This window comes from Phacochoerus africanus, chromosome 12 (genome assembly GCF_016906955.1).
Source record: "Phacochoerus africanus isolate WHEZ1 chromosome 12, ROS_Pafr_v1, whole genome shotgun sequence".
Classification (NCBI taxonomy): domain Eukaryota; kingdom Metazoa; phylum Chordata; class Mammalia; order Artiodactyla; family Suidae; genus Phacochoerus; species Phacochoerus africanus.
Window position 1 is genome coordinate 14,349,249 of NC_062555.1, and position 21,911 is coordinate 14,371,159.

The 21,911-nt window shown below is 41.1% G+C and overlaps 1 long non-coding RNA gene across 8 annotated transcripts in view; it reads right to left on the bottom strand.

Moving 5' to 3' along the window:
• LOC125112663 (uncharacterized) overlaps positions 1-21,911 on the bottom strand; it is a 413,145-nt gene that overhangs the window by 281,417 nt on the left and 109,817 nt on the right. For all 8 annotated transcript variants that reach the window (XR_007131218.1, XR_007131217.1, XR_007131212.1 and 5 more), the window contains exon 3: positions 21,368-21,481. This is a non-coding gene — a long non-coding RNA (uncharacterized LOC125112663). The remainder of the gene's footprint in view (positions 1-21,367; positions 21,482-21,911) is intronic.

The window sequence follows — 21,911 nt, forward strand, 5'->3', positions numbered from 1 at the left end:
ATATATATATATATATATATATATATATATATTATATATATGAATTCCATCATCTTACTGTATATCTAAAACTAACACAACTTTGTAAATCAACTCTCCTTCAATAAAAAAGAACACCCCAAATTTTGATCAGAACCATGCTTCATCCAGCTCAAGAAATTAGCATGGTGGCTTCATAAATTCAATGGTTGCCCACCATGCTGCCACTTTTCAACTTCATGTTCTACACATAAATAGGAGGCATCAAGAGCCTTGCCACTGTGCAACTGTTTAGGGTGTGCCCTGAATAAGGGAACCTGGCCTGGAGACTCAAATCTCACTGCTGTACTCAACACACGCACTCAGGAATTCACCTGGCATCCACCTATATGAGGCGAAATTTTTTCAAAATTTGATCAAAGGTGCTACATGAGTTAGCTGGGGCTTGGCCATCCATAAACTCACTTCCAAATGCAACAAACTCAGAAAAGCTTATAAATCACATGAATAAATTTATCATCAAAGTCTCCCTTTGGGAGTAGAGTAATGAGCAACATTGTACAAGAAGCAGAATTAAAGAGGCTTTATCTAATAATTTAATATGCAGAGTTTATGAGTGCTACCATTGCTCATCAAAGGCATTAAAGCACCATCACCTGCTGTGTAGGAACAGCAACTTTCCTTTGTGATGGCACCAGACATTACTACTAAATTGCTATCTGCAGACTTCCTGCTTCTCAACATACCCCTCCCTTTTCTTTCTGAGGATTTCTCTTCTCTCTGCTTACACTGCCCTCCTGTTGTTGTTGTTGTTGTTGTTGTTTGTCTTTTTAGGGTCACACCTGTGGCACACGGAAGTTCCCAGGCTGGGAGTCAAATTGGAGCTGCAGCTGCCAGCCTACACCACGGCCACAGCAGTGCAGGATCTGAGCTGCATCTGTGACTTACACTGCAGCTTGTGGCAATGCCGGATCCTTAACCCACTAAGAAACTCCAGGGACTGAACCACATCCTCATGGATACCAGGTAGGTTCTTAACCCACTGAGCCACAACAGGAACTCCTGCCCACCTGTTCCTGCCTGCTGTCTATGTTATCAGATTATTAATCATAGTTACTTTAAATTCCTCATCTGATAATTCCATCATCTGTGCCACGCCTAGTTCTACGCTTGCTTTGCCTCCTTAAATTGTGTTTTCTGCTTTTTGAGATGCATTGTGATTTCTTCTTGATAGCCAGACCTAAGGTACCGGGTAAAAGGAACAGCTATAAATAGGGTGGTATTAAGTACCTGTCATGATCAGGTGAGAAGGAAGCAGTTCTAGAGGTCTACACCAATCAGATCTGAGCCTCTAGTAAGCCTGTGCCCTCTGGTCTGGGAACTGCACAAGAGCTGCTCAATTTTTTCTCCTCCCTTGATGGGCACGAGATGGCGAGAGTGGGCTGGAGATGGGTTATTTCCCTTCCCCCAGGTGAGTTAGGCTCCGGTACTAATAACCCAACAGGGTTAACCAGTGTCCCCTGAGGGCAGCCTCTGGTTTGTTTCAAAATGGTTCTTTTCCTCCTCCCCCTGCAGGAAGTGCTTGGAGATTTTCCTCCAGTATTTACTGTGGGAATCTGGTGGAGCTTCAGGAGGTAAATCTAACAATCCTGTGTGTGCTCTTCTCTACCGGACCTCCCTGGATTTTAGCTTATTTTATTTTTTGGCAAAACACCCTCATCCCCACTCCACCCCCCACCCCACCCCCATGGCCTGGGCTAGGCATCAGTTCCTGGGCACATGGAGTCCCTGGGCTGGGCCTCAGTAGATGCAGTTGCAACCTACGCTGCAGCTGCAGCAATGCCAAATCCTTTAACCCACTGTACAGGGCTGGGGATCCTATCTGGTGCTCCAGAAATGCTGCGGTTCCCATTGTGCCTCAGCAGAACTTCCTCCCTGGAGTTTTTAACTTGGGGTTGTCCAAGTTGAGCCTCCAGCAATCCATCAGTTAGCACCCAGGTTTTTGATTCCTGCAGTAGTTTCTGCTTGAGTCTCTGTCTGGAAAGCCTGGATGCCCTGTATTTATTCATCCATCTCTGCAACCTTGGGGGTAGTAGTTAACTCCACATCCACCCCTCTCTTTTGGATCCAAGAAGAGTCGTTGCTTTTTCAGCCTCTTTAGCTTTTTACTTGTCAGGACAGAGTGGCAACTTCCAAGCTTCGTGTGTGCAGGATCAGAAACTGGGACTTTCTATCTACTTTCTAAAAGGAAAGGATTCCGGACTGCTAGGTCAATTTTCGAGCTCTTTGTCATGCTGAAATCTGGATAGCAGACTAATTCTCCAGATAGCTGGTGAGAGTGAGAGGCAGAGTGGAAATTTGATTCTCCAGTGCCTGGACTCAGAGGAGCAGGGATAGGTTACATAGTGAGTAGAAGGATTATTTGAATGAGAACAATTGTGGTAGCTATTTTTAGCTGCCACTATGAGTATGAAGTTTTGGGGCAAAGAGAAACTATCCAGAGAGTATTTCTAGGAAGCTTTCTTCATGTCATTCAGAGTTAAACACTTTCTTCACACCCTTTGAGAAAAACTATTTGAAAAAGTCAGCTTTATTTCTCCAGGCTTCTGTGAAGTGACTCCTGGCAAGGAGGAAGTCAAGTGGGGATGCAGTGATATTTTTTAGGGTTTCCCTCTTTTGAATTTAGAGCCAATAAAAAGACTTTCCAGCATGGAGTCTGCAAATCAGGACATGTGCAGATTGGTGAGCTTGGACATCTAAAAATTCAACTGCACAAAATACATTACTGGAGGCAAAAAAATTAAAGCTCTTGAAACAATGTTATTAAACATTGGGTTTAATAACAGTGGGTCGGGTTAGTTTTAAAATGAAGCCATTAAAAAAAAATAAGAAAAGAACTGACACCTTGTAGAAAAGGGCCTTCTAGTCATAAAGCAAAAACCACAAAGGAAAACAATGCTTTTGAGAAATTAAATAAAATTCTCTCTATAATAAAAGCACTATACATAATTTATGAGGGATGCAATATTTATAAACTATATGGTAGACAAAGGGTTACTATCCTCCTTTTACTCAAAAGCATAATTCTTTCGCATCAACAGGAAAAAAAGGAGTACTTAATTGAAAAATATGCAAAGGACACAAAGAGGCAAATTACAAAAGAAAAATAAACAAATGAGTTTGTGTCCAATTTTACCAGCATCGCACAATGAGTTCCATTTTTGGCGATCGAATTGGCAAAGGTTAAAGACCCAAATGAATTCCCTGCGACGGTAAGACGGTGGGAAAGCATGCGATCTTGCACAGCGCCAGTTCAAAGGACTGTTGTGCGGCAGATGGGACAGTGAATAAGGAAGACAGACACAGGCCCATGGAGCTGTAGGTCTGTGGGGAAAACATTAGAAACAGAGACTGGCATCAGCCAAAACACGTGGAAGATTTTAAGAGCAGCTGCAGAGAAGGGCACACATCCGTTGTCCCACAACCCGCACAACGCTGTGCTTTAGGTGTAGACAAGCAAGGCTGGAGTCCAGTTATTCCCGGGATGTACCAGACATATGAGCTGTAGCTCGGTGTAAAGATGTTACAATGTAGGCATCTCTTTAGGACACCCCCAGAGGTGGGGTGGGGGCCACCTTCAGGGAATGGAGCCCTTTGTCTCCTAGTCAACATGAAAAATGAACAAAGACACAAACAAGCCTGAAACTATTTCCACTTCTTAGAAGAAAAGGAAACTGTAAATATTTATAATTTAATATAAAGGTGGACCTGCCACACTGAGCGTTTTAGCTCTGGCATCCCAAGCCGATACTTAGCTTTCACAATGGCTTTCCCCCCACCCCCCACCCCCCGTTACTAGCAGCTCCCTCATCTCGCGCATCAGGGGATTTCTCTCCTGGCAAGGGTCTGCAAGCCCTTCCAGAAATGCTTGAAAAGCAATTAAATGGTTTCCAGGCTTTGGGGGTCTTTATTTCTTAGTTCAATAGCATATCCTGGGATGTGTGTTGTACTCTGGAAAATAACTCTGTCAAAGGCAAAGGGATAGAGGGTCCCTGCCCTGTGTTCCATTTTCTTCAGAAATGGTATCATGCAGGAGCTGTCAGCTCTGGTAACTGTCAAACGTGACTTCTACCCATCTGCAAGACTGAGGCGGGAAGATGCCTCCTCTGCGGCATCTCAGTCGTTCTTTCTGACCAGTGATGAAGCTTTGTGAGAACAGATGAGTATTATGGCTCTCCCGTTTCCTCTTCGGGTCTGAATACTAAGTACAAAAGGATGTCGAAATTAAGGTAGACTCTCCAGGGTGTCTCCCTGCATGGGCTGGGAAAAAACGGTATGCATTCAACAAGGATGGGTGTGTTAGCAGATATCGTCTTCCAGAAGGAAAACAAGAGTGATAATATGTGTACACATCTTTAAACTGTCTACTATATTGACCCAGGAACCCAATTCTGGAATTTATCCTAAGACAACAAAGAGATGCTCAAACGTCCATGTGCAAACTTGATCCTCTCTGTACTGTTTATGGTAGTAAAACTGAAACGAAAACAGAACAGTCTGAAAATTATTTAATAAAAGATTACTATGAAATAACATTTTTATTTTCTAAGACTTTTCTGATACAGAACCATGTCCTGAGGATATTGTAAATCAGAATTAGTTTATAAAACAGTATGTTTGCTAAATCCAAATATTTTCAAAAGTAGGTAAAAATGAACATAACCCAAACTAAATGCATTAGAACGTTAATAACAATTTTCCTGAATGGCAAAAATAGAGATGTTCTGGCTTATATTTTAAAGTTTTCTATACTTCATAAAGTTTTAACAGGAATAATGAGGGAAAATAGATAGTCATTTCAAACATTCTTCTTTCAATTTAGACATGTAGTTTTATTTCTCAAAATGATGAAATATATAAAAGATGAGCATTTTCCTTTTTATGACCATGAGTTATCACGAAATAACTGTAAAAGTTCATGCTTTCAAAAAATAATGCCTTTCATTCTTAGTAGAAAATTGCAACCCTACTCTGGTACTTTCTGTTATTTTCATTTAGAGAAGATAAAAGAGTAGAATTACATCCCAGACTGTATGAAAAGGTCCACATTTTAGTGTTTAAGTAAGTTACTCCCAGGTGTGGTTTTGTGGAGCCCCATTCTGTTTTTTCCAATGACTACTTCTGATATTATTTCATATTTCTCGAAGAATTATCAAAATCTGCAAACCATCTTTTGCCTCACCCTCTCTTTAATCTTTTGTACATAATCTGATGAAAGTTCTCCTTGAGGCCTCTTTCTAAAATGGAATGGTTATTTTGGCTAAGTTTTTAGAACACTTACACTACATTTTAAATTTGAAATCATTTTTAACTGCAAAAGCAGTTCCTGATCAGTGTGGGAAAGTTAGAAAAATACAGGTAAACTACAAAAGGAAAAAAAGTCAAATCTCATAATCCCATGGCCCCGAGAAGACCCCTCTAAAACTCCTGGTGGAGTTCACCTGTGGCTCAGCAGGTTAAGGATCGGGCATTGTCACTGCAGCAGCAAGGGTCACCAGGGTTCAAGCCCTAGCCTTGGAAGTTCTACACGCCACGGGTGTACCAAAAAATTAAGTAAATAAGAGAAAACCCAAGTCATATGTTTCCTCAGGGCTTTTCATATACATCCATTTTCACATACATATAACACAAATACATATTTTTATAAAAACAGGATTAACCTTTATGTCCATTTTTGTTGTGTAGATTTTTCACCTAACAATATATGGTGAACATTTTTCTGAGTCAATAAAATGTAACTACAGTATTATTTTTGACGTGTAAAACATATTCAATTATATAATGTTTCTCATTCAATTAATCCTGTGATGATGAAAATTTAAATTGCTTCCAATAGTTATCTACCCTTGCAGTTAAATTAATTCATCTGTATTAAAGTAACTAATTTTCTAAATGTTGGGATTATAGTCCTGACGCTACAGAGTTACCCAAAAAATTAACTTTTCTTTCCTTTATGTGTGATGTACATGTTTTTTTCCCTTTCAGGGCCACACTTGTGGCAAAAAGAAGTTCCCAGGCTAGGGATCCAGTCGGAGCTACAGCTGCCAACCACAGCCACAGCAACACAGGATCTGAGCCACATCTGTGACCTACACAATAGCTCACGGCAATGCCAGATCCTTAACCCACTGAGCGAGGCCAGGGATTGAACCAACATCCTCATGGATCCTGGTCAGATTCATTTTCGACTGTGCCACAATGGGAACTCCTGTGATGTACATTTTAAATCAATATTTCTCAAATTCGAGATACAACTGAGTCCCTTTTCAGGGAAAATGTTTCTGCAGAACCCAATTTGAATTTAAATTATTTTGATCAAATGCTTCCTTAATACATAAAGTATATAAATTAAACCATAAAGTAGGTATAAATTACTAGTGTGAGAGTAGGATAAAGCTCTAAAACCAACTTACATAAGTAAAATTTCGGGACCAATACAACTCAAATGAACAGCTATTTAATAGGCCAAATGGTGTCATTTTTGCGGAAATTAAATTCCATGGCATAAGTTACCTCCTAGTAAGCATTCCTGGAAGACCATGGCTATCCTAGGAAGGCTCTGTGCTCCCCACACTTTTCCAGCTTAAAATACTGAAAATCATCCATTCCCGCATATTTCCTTAATATTGTTTAACCTTTATTTGCTAGTAACCATCATTTGAGTGCTGGTTGTCACTCATTGCCCCACCTCCAGGAGCTCAACAGTAAAATAGCCCAGCCCGTCTTGAGCACCATAAAAATCCTAGAAATAAATGCCATCGTAGACACCAAATTCACAAGGAGGTCAGACAATGATGAACCTAAATTCACAAAGAGGTCCGGTATACACACATATGCATATATATCACGCAAGCAAAAATGTAAATTTTTAAGTTACTATGGAAAATTCCCCAAATCCCAAGAATACTCTAGTGATAAAAGCGAAGAAACTGAGTATCACTGATTCACAGCAGGCTTCTTGCATTTTCTTGTGTGAAGGAGGAACTTCTGATTTTTGTCAAAGAGGAGGGATGGCTCTGGACCAGAGGCTTCGGGAAAAGAGGAGGGCTTGGAATCCTGAACACGGGAGGCCTCACACACATTTAGGCACACTCAAGGGCTTGAGGCATTCTGGAGGCAGAGTTTCTGGGAGGTTACCTGAACAGCAGGATTTGGAGACGACCAGAATGAGGATATAATGCAGATTCTGGGTCTTTTTGTTGCATTCTTTGGGAGATGATACGTACATCCTACAACCTAGTCCTCCTTGTTTGAAACTATCAAAGTACTAACATCTTTTAGGTTGGCTGTGACAATCAAATGAAGTCTTATGTGTAAAGAAACTGTCATACCGTCCAAACGTTTTGCTATGTTCCATGAGTCACTGCGTCTCTGATACCATCTCCTCCCATTGTTTTTATAACTTATGCTGGAGCTCACTCAGCTCTTTGTACAGTCCAACCTCCTTTCTGCCTCAGGGACTTTATAGGGGCTGCTCCCTTCCTCCCCGAGCCATCCTCCCAGCATAATCCACAGGATGTAGTCCTCAGCATCTCTCCAGCCTCTGCTCAGACATCACTCCTGCCACAAACGGTCCCCTTCTCTCACTGAATGGGTCCTTCCTCCCTCAACGTGGCTTTATTTTTCCCAAAGAAGTGATCACTCCCTGAAATGGTATGTGTTCATTTGCTTATTTGTCTCTCTCTGTTGGTTGCACTAAGCATCCTGACAGTACAAACCTTGTTTTGTTTCCACCATAGTTCCAGCCACAACTGTGTTTTACAAAAGCGAGCACTCAACATTTCCCATTACCGATGAAGGGAGGCTTGGCATCTTCGGAAGCTGGGGTCTACTGTTTCAGGATCTAGATCCAGAAAATATAAATCTTCCCTATGGATTCATGTAAGATAAATTAATGTCATCTACTAAACTCCTGTCATATGCTTAGCTCTGTGATAAGAGCCTTGAAGAATGACCAAGACATACGTCAAACAGCTCAAGCCTGGAACATTTGTGATATCGTAAGACCAGCATAACTGATGATTATATGTAACACCCAAGAATTTCTCATTTAAATTATTCTCATAAAAGGAATACAAATAACAAGTGGAAAGAACATTATCAAACAGAAAAACGCAACCATAATGCCTGTTCGAAACCTTACTTCTACTTGTTCTGGTAGGTACTTGTGTCTGTAAGGATAAGACAGCTTTAGGAAATTTCAGTGGCTCAACGCAGTTTAATGAGGGACTCTGTTTTGCAGTCATTCTAGAACAAAGTTGTCTTACATCTTGAGGCTCTGTCTTCATCTATATTCTTGGATTCTTCTCCATTCAGCCCATGAGTGAGCAAAAGAAGCAAAGACGGCATATGCTTTACATGGAAAAGAATCAGAACTGCTATGTATTACTTCTGCTCGAATTCTATTGTTGAAACCCAGTCATGTGGCCAAAGCAAATGCTAGGGAGCCTGGGAATAGTCTAGCTGTGCGACTAAAAAGAGATTAATGCAGATTTGGTGAGCAATACAACCTCTGCCACAGCATTAAAAAACAGCCATCATGCTGTTTAATAATAACATTTAATTGAGGAGTTCCTCCTGTAGTACAGTGGGGGAAGGATCCAATGTCATCCCTGCAGCATCTTGGGTCATTGGTGAGGTGCAGGTTCACTCCCTGGCCTAACTTCCAGCTTCCATATGCCATGGGTGCGACCAGAAAAAAAAATATATATATATATATAATTTTTTAATTGAAACTTTAAATTTAGACATACATTCTGCCAAGGGAGGTTCCTGTCACAGCAGGGATGAAGGTGTCAAATCACCCGTTTATTCCATGATAAGGTAGAGAACGTGCAATGAAAGTGTTTGGGTTTAATCTTGGCTCAGGTCCAAGAATGAAAGGCATCACCAATCTGTAAATTTCTTTCCTGATTCATTTTTCAGTAAATTCAGTCATTTGTGATCCAGGGATACAAACTGTTATTAGAGCTCCTGCCGTGACAATTTGTCATGGTTGGTGACAGTCCTGTTGGTTGACAGGCCTCTTATAATGTTACTCCTCCTACCTGGAGCATTGTTTTCACTTGCAGCAGAGATAAGTTTTCAAAATGTTCATGAGAAGTTTCTTTTCTGAACCCTTATACAACTGATGATATTTTTCTACTGCTTTCACATATGAAGACTGACTGGCTGTGAATAAAATGCTTCTATCACCAAACTGCCCCCTCAAAAAATTAAAAATATGGCAATTAAAAATTAAAAGCCAGACTGATTGTTTGTTTCTCCATGCTGTCTTATATTTCTACCCAAATAACATGAAAATTCTTTGTTTTAAATTAGTTTCACCTAGAATGCTCTGAAGCTTTCAGATTTCATAAATATTTTTTAGCTCCACAAACGTTCTTTAATTATGTTGTGTCTTCTGTCCCAATTATTTGGACTTCTTATTCTGGAAAACCTGTAATCCTCACACTAGATGCCGGTCCTCTGTCCTTCATATCTTTTCCCGTCTTTTTTCATGACTTTCATCTTTTTTTCCTTTTCCTTTGTATTCTTGGAAAGCTTCTCAGATTAACTGGCTCCCTGTTTGCATGCAACCATGGAAGACAAAGACGTGAAGGGAGCACGGAGAGCACAAGGCCATGTGAATTATGACAGGACTCTGTAGAATATGTGTGAAGGAGTACTTCACTCTTCTGGAAGCGTAAGTCTGGGAAGACTTCAGAGAAGTGATACGTGTGGCAGAGATCTCGAGGGAGAAGTAAATTGTATCCGCTGGACAAGCAGCAAAGTTCATTTCAGGCAGAAGAAAGAATCTGTCTAAGGGCATCACATGTCACTGCATCACGTAATGTTTTCAGGGGTCACAGAGCGGTGCGGGGGACAGAAGCATACACTGTGGAGAAGGGCAGCAGAGAAGGAAGCTGGAATGTGCTGTGAGGCTGGACTGAGATACAGGATGTGGCGAGGTTGCAGAGAGGCAGTGGGTGGGAGCAACGGAGGAGAAGGAAGGAGACTCCAGCCTTCCAGCTTCGAAGACTCATTACATCTTTTCTGCATTAATTAAGAGAAAGGAAGGCAGAGGATCCTATCTTCCGGAAGACAGCTGGTTCCGTTTTAAAATACTAGGTTTGAGTTTTTTCAGGAACCTCCATACTGTTCTCCACAGTGGCTGCACCAATTTACATTCCCAGCAACAGAAAACTGCCATATGATCCCACAGTCCTACTGCTGGGCGTCTATCTGGAGAAAACCGGAATTTGAAAAGACTCATGCACCTCAGGGTTCATTGTTGCACTATTTACAACAGCCACGACATGGAAGCAACCTAAGCGTCCATGACAGAGGGATGATTAAAAATGTTTTTTATATATAATGAAATCTTTTTGCACCCATCTCTATCCTTCTTCAGTCCTCCGTCCTGACTCTAGCAGGTCTGTTCCAGCCCATGACAAGGAGCTCCGAGTTCCTCAAGAGCTGCTGACCCACCAGAGATGGAGAGGTACCAGTCTGAATCAAGCCACAAAACTTTCTCTTCCAACGTCTCCCCATTAGTCTACTGGCCACCCTCCAACAGAGCCACCAGAGATTTCTCATACCTTGTTGTTTTCAATAGCTTACTCTATTAATTTTCATTATCGAGACATCACAGTCTCAAGTACAAACCTGTCCTCTTTCCTTTGTGCTGCTCCCCCACCCTTCCCCCCAGAAATTACAACCCATGGCTCAGGTAACTTGCTCTGTATGAAAGATATTTGTCTCCACTTATTCTATCTTCTTATTTATTTTATATCTTTTAAGTGCTACTACGATATAGTAATGCTCATTGAGAAAGTTGGAAACTACCGGAAAAAAGCATAATGAAGAAATATTCTACAGTGATTCTACAAAGCAGAAAAATATAAGTTAGCGTAGGGCTTCAGAATCAGGCTTTTAATCTTCAAATATTACACAGAGGGAAAAACACACATATACACAGGTGGATGCTACCAAACATTTAGAAAAGAGTTAACATCTATTCTTCTCAAATTATTCTAAAAAACTGCAGAGGAAGGAACACTACCAAACTCTTTCTGTGAAGCCGCCATCATCCTGATAGCCACACCAGACAAAGATAACACATAAAAAGAAAATTATAGGCCAATATCACTGATGAACAGAGTTGCAAAAATCTTCAACAACATACTAGCAAACTGAATCCGATAGTACATTAAAAGGATCATACACCATGATCAAGTGGGATTTCTCCCAGGATGCAAGCATTTTTCAATACCTGCAAATCAATCAATGTGATACACTGTATTAACAAATTGAAGAATATGATCATCTCAACAGATGCAGAAAAAGTTTTTGATGTTGATAAAATACAACATCCACTTTCAGTTTGCTTTTAAAAATTAAACAGGGAGCTCTCATTGTGGCTTAGGGGAAATGAATCTGACTAGCATCCATGAGGATGCAGGTTTGATCCCTGGCTTGTTCAGTGGGTTAAGGATCCAGCGTTTGCCATGAGCTATGGGTCTCGGCTCTGATCCCAGGTTGCTGTGGCTGTGGCGTGGGCTGGCAGCTACAGTTCTGAGTTGACGCCTAGCCTGGGAATCTCCATATGCTGCAGGTGTGGCCCTAAAAAGACAAAAGGCCAAAAAAAAAAAAATTAAACAGAATATGCATGGATCAAGTATCAACAATACAAAAAGTTATACATTGAAAGTAAAACCTTTTTCTCCTCTTCTTTTCCTGGTCCTGTTTCCCAGAGGAAACCACTGTTTGTCGTTTCTTCTTTACTTTTCCAAAATACATTCGCTTTTCAATAAGCTTAGTATCATACTGTACATACAAAACTTTCCTGCCTTTTCACTAAGCTTTTTAACTTCTCTTAAATACTTTCAGAGAAAATGACTTTTAATCATTGCATATTATTTACGTATTTATCTAAAAATATTTATTAACTATTATGAACAAGATAATAGATTTGTTCATAATGGATTTTCTTTCCACCTGTGGGCTGCAGTGAACATGAAAGAAAAAATTCCTACCTCCAACAGAAACTTCTAATTGTACATTTTAGGTGATTTCCAACTTTCTATATTGTAACTATGAATCTCTGTATGTTTATCATTATTTCCTTAGGATATATTTCTAGAAATGCTTTTATTGCATAAACAGTACAAACACATTTAAGGCTTTTTGACAAAAATGCCAAAATAACCTTCCAAAAGGCTTATAAAATTTATATCACACACCACAAATGAACAATCACGACTATGTCAACCTTCCTTGACAAACAGTATCTCTCAATTAAGGCAAAATTCACCTTCGACCAAGCTAGGAAAATAAAAGCACCCAGGTGATTTCAGATACGTCACCAAAACAGAAACAAACAAACAAATCCCTCCTCGTTTTCAGCCTCGGTACCTTTGTATTCAATGTAGGAAACTTAAACCTACTCTTAATCAGAAATTATCTTAATCATTGTTTCTAAAGGTTATGCCTAAAAATTTCAGACACTCCTTATATGCAAAGACCTCATTAGAAAATAATACAAACACAATAAGAAGAAGAAGAAGGGAACAAAATATCTTGGCCGAAATTAAGTCATTCTCATCTTTTAGGAAAACTGGAGACCTGGCTGCCTCCTACAAGCAGGGATTCATTAATACTAATTGGTGCATTTTTCCACGGAAGGGAGAATGCTGCTTCAGATCCTAATCCTTCCTCATTACAGTACCAGCAGGCTGCATTTACTCTGCTGCTCAACTTGTCAGTTATGGACTCAGTGGACTGATCATTAAAAGAGATCTAGGTCTTAGGGGAAAGAAAAACAACTCCTAATGACAAACAGATAGCTGCGATGGAAACCCCTGCCCTGCCTGGGTCTGCCCACCTCTACACCCCTGCTGTCACCTTGACTCCATTCTATTCGGAGAGATGGAAAACACGATTCCTTCTCCCCCCAGAACTAAAGGTGAAGCAGGAGCCTGTGGCATGGAGAATTACAAAGGTATCAAAATATGTCACGGTGGAATTATACGGTTCTCTTTATATTTCCTATTTTTCTTAAATAGAAAAGTGAGACACATATTCATGTTAGAATTTTTGCAAAGATGCAGAAAGAAGTTAAAAAACTTTGACGCGGGAGATAAGCATGGTTAGCAGCCCTGCGTGATGCCTTTCACTCTTTTCTCTATTTACATTTAGTTTTAGGAAACGTACACAGGGAGTTTTGTTGATGGTTACACAAGGGAGTGGAGACAGGGTTGGAAAACTGTCAGCATGCAGGCTCTCCTGGCTGATTCTACAGTGGAGCTCTGACTCTGTCTCCTTCTACATGTGTGCCTCGGGGCAAGTTACCTAACTTCACTGAGCCTCAGTTTGCTCATCTGCAAAATGGTGCTAAGCCATAGCACAGACTTCATGCAGTCATTTTGGAGATTAAAAGAGAGAAATAAGTATCTGGCCTGTAGCAAGTAGGCAGTAAATGTCAGCTGTAATAAGCCTTTTTAACCTGGTATTTATTTCATTTAAACCTGTATTGTTATCATCATCTCTGTAACCAAGTAGCTTCTACAACCTTTCATTCCATGAGTGTACAATGTCAAAGCATTTATTATTGGGCATTTAGATAGTTTAAATTTTCATTATAAAAAGTACTGGTGTGAATGCCGTTTGTTATACCATTTCTTTTTTTTTCTTTTTTTTTTCTTTTTTTTTGTCTTGTTAGCTATTTCTTGGGCCGCTCCCACGGCATATGGAGGTTCCCAGGCTAGGGGTCCAATCGGAGCTGTAGCCACCGGCCTACGCCACAGCCACAGCAACGCAGGATCTGAGCCGTGTCTGCAACCTACACCACAGCTCACAGCAACGCCGGATTGTTAACCCACTAAGCAAGGGCAGGGACCGAACCCGCAACCTCATGGTTCCTAGTCAGATTCGTTAACCACTGCGCCACGACAGGAACTCCCTTTGTTATACCATTTCTAAGGAGACATGTTTAGATTTTAAACACTGAGGACTGAACTTTTAAAGCTTTTTGACACACAGTCCCCCAAGTGGCTTTTAACACGACCGTCCTTGCACCAGGCTCTGCAGCCTCTGGTTGCCTACACACTTGCAGACACAGGCAGGACTACTATATATATATATTAATTTATTGATTGGACATATGAACGAATGAATCTCATGTTCATTCAATTGGAAATGATTTTCCTAAAGAAGCAGAACATCTTAAATCCCTTATTATCTTAAATCATCTTCTATCACTTATTTTATGAATCTTCCACCCATGTTTGCGGCCCATTTCTCTGTGGGGTATTAAGTTTCATCTTCCTGACTGGTAAGTGAGACTCATTAAACAAGCCTATTTCTAGTTTTTAGTTAAATAGTATAAAGATCTATGTCAGGGCTGTTTCTCTTTAAACTTTGATTTTGGTCTTTTTGAGGTACTGAGTTTTAAATTTTCAAGTAGTTAAATGTTTTTTCTTCTTCATTGTTTCTCCCTATTTTCCATGTGTAACAAGTAGATGATCTTTTTTTATCAAACTTTTAAAACTCAACACAGTAAATCAGCGACATGTTGATTCGTATCTTATGTAACAAGTATCATGACAAAGAAATTCTCATTTTAACACAAACAAGAAAGTACATATACATTTTTTTTGTTAGCAAGTGGATACCTGTCAAGACCGATCCAGGATTTTTCTGATCAGGTTAGTATCTTTATGGTACATACTAGCAGTGGCAGCCAATTTGAATAAACGATGCCAATTACCCAAAGTGAATTTCTTTGTAGAATTTCCCCTTTGACAATTTTTATAATAAAGAAAGCTAGCGACTTAAATTTGTTTTTCTAATGATGCTGGGGATGAAGCTGATCAATGTGTGACTTGGAACAGATCATGCATGAACGAATGGCCTAGATTAATAACAAAAGTCCACTTGTGTGCACCCAGAGAACTACAGCAACGTCACAAAATGAGTGTTCATTGTAAAGCACTTTGAGGCTTAATAAGAGCTCAGTGGTCAGAAAAGACTGCCCGACCTGCAAAGCCTGTCCTGGAGGGAAAGAGGGGTAGGGAGCAGAGGTGTGCAAAATGATCAGTGCTGGAGGTTCTTCGGAGGGTCCATTCCATTTCTATGGCTTTATAAAGAAAGTTGTTGTGTTTCATTTTTAATGCACTCATGCTTTATAAAACCCCAGCCAAGAAACAAACAAAAGTTTCTCACTCAAGTACAATCCTCTCCTACCAGCACTGGAGTACTCGAACTGTGCTTTTCAGAGAAGGATGCTGCTCCCTAACCTCCTTCTGCATTCTTTTCAGGGCTCGCTAAAACACGGACCTCCCCCAGCGTTCCCCTCCGTCAAACCAACAAATGGAGTTTCTCAATTGACTTTAGAGGTTGTTAGATTATGACTCGTACGTCAAAATGATGCTGTGCCAGTCTAGGGCACACATACTTAAAATAGTTATGGACACATTCCTGGGTGAAAGGGAATCACAAAGAAATGGATTGGTGTTGGAAGGAGCCTTGAAACCGAGTCTGGGTGCCCGGATGCTGAGGCCATTGTTACGATACTTCCACCAGGTAAGAAGCTCACTGAGGCTTGAACACCACCACCTGCCTGGAGCTCTCGTGCCATCAGAGAACTTGCATTCACTGAGCACCTGCCAATTTTCAGATCTTACACTAGACTCTACACAGCAACCCTGGGAAGGTGATGATTTTTCCTATTTACAGACGGGAACATCAGTGCAGACTGGTTAAACACATGAGTCAGGATTTGAAATCAGATATAGGACTTTGTGTTCTATGATGTCATAACATCTAGCCTTACCAAAAACCCAAACCTCAAAAGTTGTGAAAGAAAGAAGAGCCCTCTATTGAGGTACCTTGCTTAATAAGTCAAAATCAGCTTCACTATTTTGGAGACGGTCAAGGGTCAATGGATAGTATTTCATACAATATCAACGTCCCCAACCCACTCCTCCCAAGCTCAGGATCAATCTCTGCTTTACTCCCCAACATAGGAAGTCGATCTATTCACATTATTGCTAAATTGGAGCCTTAACTGGCTTACTGTAATGCCCAGCCTAAGTTAATCTGAGTTAGTCTATGCAGTACCTATATAAAAGCTACTGAAAGATTTGAAAAGCACCTTGAACTTTTAAATAAACATCTGTAACTCCCATCTTATTCTTTTCATTAATTAGCATGGAAAACTCTGTTAAAGGCACAGAGAAATTCAGTTTCTTACTGTTCCTTCACAAACTAAAATTTCAATCTTTTTCATTCCAGGTTATCTGATAAACTCACTCTCTAATATGCCCCTGTGGCTTATACCTCTAATTCTTGTTTTCTAAAATACAATAATTTGGGTCACAGCAGGATACAAACAAAAGCAAATCGGCAGTGAGGCTTGCAATTACCAGTCCACACATGAAATTGCTCTTTTGTAGTTAATGAATGAAGATTTCCTATAAGTGATTTAGGGCAGGATTTGCCAAGTTCAAAACCCACTCAAACTTTTATCGGTTTTAAGTTCTGAAGCAAACATTAGTCCTTGGGTTCACATATAGGTTTTTTTCTCTTCTACTATTGGCAAAATAAGACTTTATGTTTCTAAGAAAATCAGTAATAAAAATCTTCTTGGACATTTAAATTGCTTTGCAAAACATTCTGATGAGTTAAGTATAAGTGAAAAAGAAACATAAGGCTTCCATTTCCCTTAGACACACAAGGGATTGTAAATAAAGGGAGAATGTTCGTGGAAACATGTTGGGAAAATGCTCAAACTCCAAAAAACAGTTAAGGACATTTGATGAGCCCAAGTGCAGCTGGGTCTTTGCTCATCCATGACTCTCTTTTAAAGGTAATGAATTATAAATAAAAACATATATTAATAATTCACATAAGGGATGATAGCAATGGAAGAGAAAAATCCCTCTGCATTAGTCATCCAGCTGGAAAAATTCTCCAGGACAGACCTAAAAAAAATTAAACATGAGAAAACTGCAAAGTTTCATCTCTCACATAACACAGTTGCTTTCCTACAAAACACAACAGAATTACAAAATCCAGATGATTAAAATGTTGAGGATGAACAGAGTATCAGGTATGACTGTCAAGTTCAATTGGTTGCTAGTCTCAAGTGGTTCCATCTGAGCACTAGAACGTTTCCCACCAGGATGAGTGAGAGATTACACACACACACACACACACACACACACACACACACACTTTACAACCTTTAGGGGAAATGCAATTAAAAACTCTCAAAATGTACCTGTGTCATTAAAAAAGCAACGAAGAAAACTGATGTTTGGACCATCTCTCAGAGGTTCTCCTACTTGAGGCAACTCAAGATTCATGCATTCAGGTAAGGGGAGACTTGATACCCTACAAGGAAAGCTTTGATCAAAAGATCACACTGGCATTTTTTAAATCAGGATTTCAGGTCTTTGGATTGCAAGGCTTTGGGCAGCCAGCACTTTCAGGGCGGGGGGTGGGGGTGGGGGAGCTGAAGGGAATGTAACGCATTAGCATCACCAAGTAACAGGCCCAAAGGCCGGGTTGGCTTTCCTTCCCGAAAGAAAGCACAGCCTTACTAACTGGAACAAATACAGTTCATTCACTCTTGTATCCAATAACTTAATAGATAAAGATTGTACACCTACCTACACCTAGGCCTAACTCGAGCGGGGCACTAAAGAAATGCACAGTATTCTCCCAGGGGTCTCATAAAATAAAGGTTCCTGGTCTTTGTCCCAGGTTCTTGGCACAGAGCTCCTGACACCCAGAGAGTTTCCTGAGAGATGGAAATGTCTTTTGTTAGGCATGAGGAACCTTACCTGAATTTGTACTGAGAGGATGAGGCACACGGAGGGCTCTTAGTTTCTAGAGAGGGAGGGGCTGGCCACCTCGAAATGGTACCAAGCCCCTGATTAGAAGCCTAGAAGCCTCACTCCCGGCCCACCTCCTTGCCTCGCCTTGTCAGTATAAACTCGGGTACCTTAGGGTGGGGCTCATTATGATAACAAGAGACATTCCCATCTCTCAGGAGCTGGTGTTTAATCCTGTGGCCGGCGATGTAATGGCGCCTCCGTAAGGCACCTCCAGACAAAAACGCTGTAAGGAGGAGGCTGGCAGAGCTTCCGGGGTGTGGGCATGGGTGTGCTGCTGGGGGAGGGGGTGGCGGTGCCTGCAGAAGGCACGGAAGTTCTGAGCCCAGCTCCATCTTTCATGTGGGCATATTCTTTAGAACAGAACACTACCAATAAGCGTAGTGCTTTCAAGGAATTCTGTGAGTAGTTCTAGAAAAATACCAGAACTGAAGGGGAGTTACAGAACCTGCGGATGCTGCAGGAAAGGCAGCTGGTCAGAATTTCAGGTAGACTTGAGGACCTGACTTGGAGCTGGCATCTCCAGTGGAGGCGGTATTATAAGACTGAGCGCCTTTGCTGGTGGGGTCTGTCTAAGTCCAGGTGGTTTGTGTAATATATTATTATTGCTGGAATTGAACTGACGTGTCGGACACCAGATGGGTACTCTAAAATTGTTATTGGAATATGCCCTCCAAGAGCTTCCAGCTTAGGTGAGAAGAGAGATGCACTGCGAGAGGAAATGTTTGGTTTTTGAGAAGCACAGCTTTTGCCAAAATAGTCTCCAGTTGAGGCAGAAAGTTTCAACAGTCTCCAACTGTTACGAAAGATGAACTATGAGGAGTGAGAAGCACACGCCCCAGAAGGTCTCAGGGACATTGTAGCTCACCGTTAAGGAATAGAAAAGTCCCCGTTCTACTTAAAACGACTCCAGAGGGTAGAGAAAGAGGAAAACGGGACACTGATTCCAAAGACCTGTCAGAGACTGTGCTGAGAAAGGAAACTGCAAACCAATCTGCTGTGCGTCAGTGAAAAATCTTAAATATCAGCAAACAGTAGCAAGGAGCACATCAAAAATAACACATTACATGCAAGAAGTGTTCACTTCAGTGATCTGAAAAAAGACACCATTAATGTCATCTGCTTTTTGTTTGTTTGTTTGTTTTTATTTTTGTCTTTTTAGGGCCACGCCCGAGGCATATGGAAGTTCTCTAGGGGTTGAATCGGCGCTATAGCTACTGGCCTATGCCAAAGCCACAGCAACGAGGGATATGAGCCACATCTGTGACCTACACCACAGCTCACAGCAACACCAGATCTTTATCCCACTGAGCGAGGCCAGGGATCGAACCCGAAACCTCACGGATACTAGTTGGGTTCATTGCTGCTGAGCTACAAGGGGAACTCCTGTAATCCATTATATTAATAGATATAAAAATCATATCCTTAAAAGGAGAAAAGCCATTTGATGAAAATTAGATACTCATCCTTTTTTTTTTTTTTTTTGGTCTTTTGTCTTTTGTTGTTGTTGTTGCTATTTCTTTGGGCCGCTCCCGCGGCATATGGAGGTTCCCAGGCCAGGGGTTGAATTGGAGCTGTAGCCACCGGCCTACGCCAGAGCCACAGCAACGCAGGATCCAAGCCGCGTCTGCAACCTACACCACAGCTGACGGCAACGCCGGATCGTTAACCCACTGAGAAAGGGCAGGGACCGAACCCGCAACCTCATGGTTCCTAGTCGGATTCGTCAACCACTGCGCCACGACGAGAACTCCATACTCATCCATTTTTAAAAATTCAAAGAGTTCTATGTATATATCTCAATGCACTATATATGGATATTATATACATTATATGCATATGTTATCTATATATTATACATGCTTATTATATATATGAGTTCAACCTGAACAGTCACTCATGTAAAAGAACAGTTGATTCTAAATATAGAAGTGGCTATGTTGTATTCTAGGTTCACTGAGAACACCAAAATGACCATGTATGTGACTCCTGATGGATTAATAGAAATATATCTACATTTCATTTTTTAAAAAATTAAGCTACTTAAAATACTAAGATCCCTTTATTTATTTATTCATTTATTTTGTTTTCGTCTTTTGAGGGCCGCACCCACGGTGTATGGAGGTTCCCAGGTTAGGGGTGAAATGAGAGCTGCAGCTGCCAGCCTACCATAGCTGCCATAGCAACTAGGGATCTGAGGCACGTCTGTGACCGACACCACAGCTCATGGCAATGCTGGATCCTTAACCCACTGATCGAGGCCAGGGATCGAACCCGCAATCTCCTGGTTCCTAATCGGATTCGTTTCTGCTGCACCACCATGGGAACTCCTATTTTTCTTATTTTTAAAGAAACTTTAAAAATGTGCTAACAGATTTAGATTTGCAGAATTGCAGAGACAGTACAGATGGGTCCTAAGGGCTTCACACCCTCTTCCCTTTATCAATGGCTTTTATTGCACATTGGTTACAATCAACAAACTGATATCACTGCAGGATATTTTATAGTAAAAAAACAGACGGAAAAACAATTCCAATATCCTTCTATAGGGGGCGGATTAGAATAAATTGTGGTACCCAATGGAGTACCATACAGCTATCAATACGGATCTGCTACTATGGAATTATTGCAAAGAAGTATTACAGAATGAAAAGAAGAAAGATGGAGAAAAGCATGCATTGTATCCTCTGGGTTGGAAATGCAGAAACTGACAACAAACCTATATGGTGAGATAAATGACATTTTTTTTTTTTGAAAAAGTGGTTAAAACAAGCAGGAAATGTGGTAGGAAGTACAGAGATAGAAGCTAGATTTCTTTTAATATAGACAATTATTTTGTGGATTTAATTTTGGATTCCGCTAAATATTTTAGCTGAATTAGGAAACAGACTAAGGACAAAAAAATCCTAAGCATCACTAGAGAGGGACGCTGTCGCTGTTTCCACACTTAGCCAGGCTTACACGAAGCCCAGGGACCAGGCCAAGGGGAAAACTCAGGGTTTGCCTGCTCTATTCGGAGCGTGTGTCTTGCCCTGATCATGCGTGTGGCTTTCCAAATTCCCCTTTACACAAGGGTGCTTTTGAATGTCCTAATTCCCCTAAAGAACCTCCCCCAGCTTTCCTCTAGGCCTTTGGTGGCTTACGGGAAATCTGCCCCTGGCATCTTATGCCACCAGCACCTATGGGTGGTGACCTCCCTTACTGCTTTTTTTTTTTCCAGCAGTGCACCCTGCTTTTCTGGCCTGCGTTCTGAGTCAGGCAAACGGTCTTGTGTCAGCCCTTTGGAGAGGCCCTAGATAGGCGAGAATGGACATACCTAATGATTGGCAAGTGAGGTCAGCCGTGCACCGTCCTGAGCCGGGGACCCTGCTCCCACACTGGGAATGGGGCTGCCGGGCCAGGAAGGGGACCGGGCAGGAGCGGGTGAAGATACAACAAGGCTTTCCTACCATTTTCCAGTTTCCTCCGCCTTTGTTCAGCATTCGGTTGGTGGCTGTCAACGTCTCTCTCCCAGTGTTCTGACAAGGGTGCTTCTGAGCGCTTCTGCTTGGTTTTGGATCCGCCTGTGGAGGAATGAGAACATGGAGCAGCCGGCTCTGCCGCTTTGCTGAGATACCCCAAAAGCGTATTTCTGTATAGATGGTTTTCCCAGTAGATCGTGAGCTACTGGAAGGCAGGGATTTGGGGGTTTTTTTGGTTTGTTTTTGTACTTACCGTGGCCTGTACCTTCGCAAAATACACTCATTAGTTCTTACAGTTCTTAACTAAAATCCTAAGTAAACTGCAGAGGATGCTCTGTACACACAAGCAGATGGGGCTACAAATACCTGACTATAGGTTGCATTTTCTGCTTCTTTACATGTCTAGTAATTTTTGACTTTACACTACATGTACAGCACTTTTTAGAGACTATGGATGCTTTAATCATTCTGTGCAGTGTTTCATTTTATTTTCCTGCTTGAATTACTGGTGTGTCATCTTAATTCTGACGAA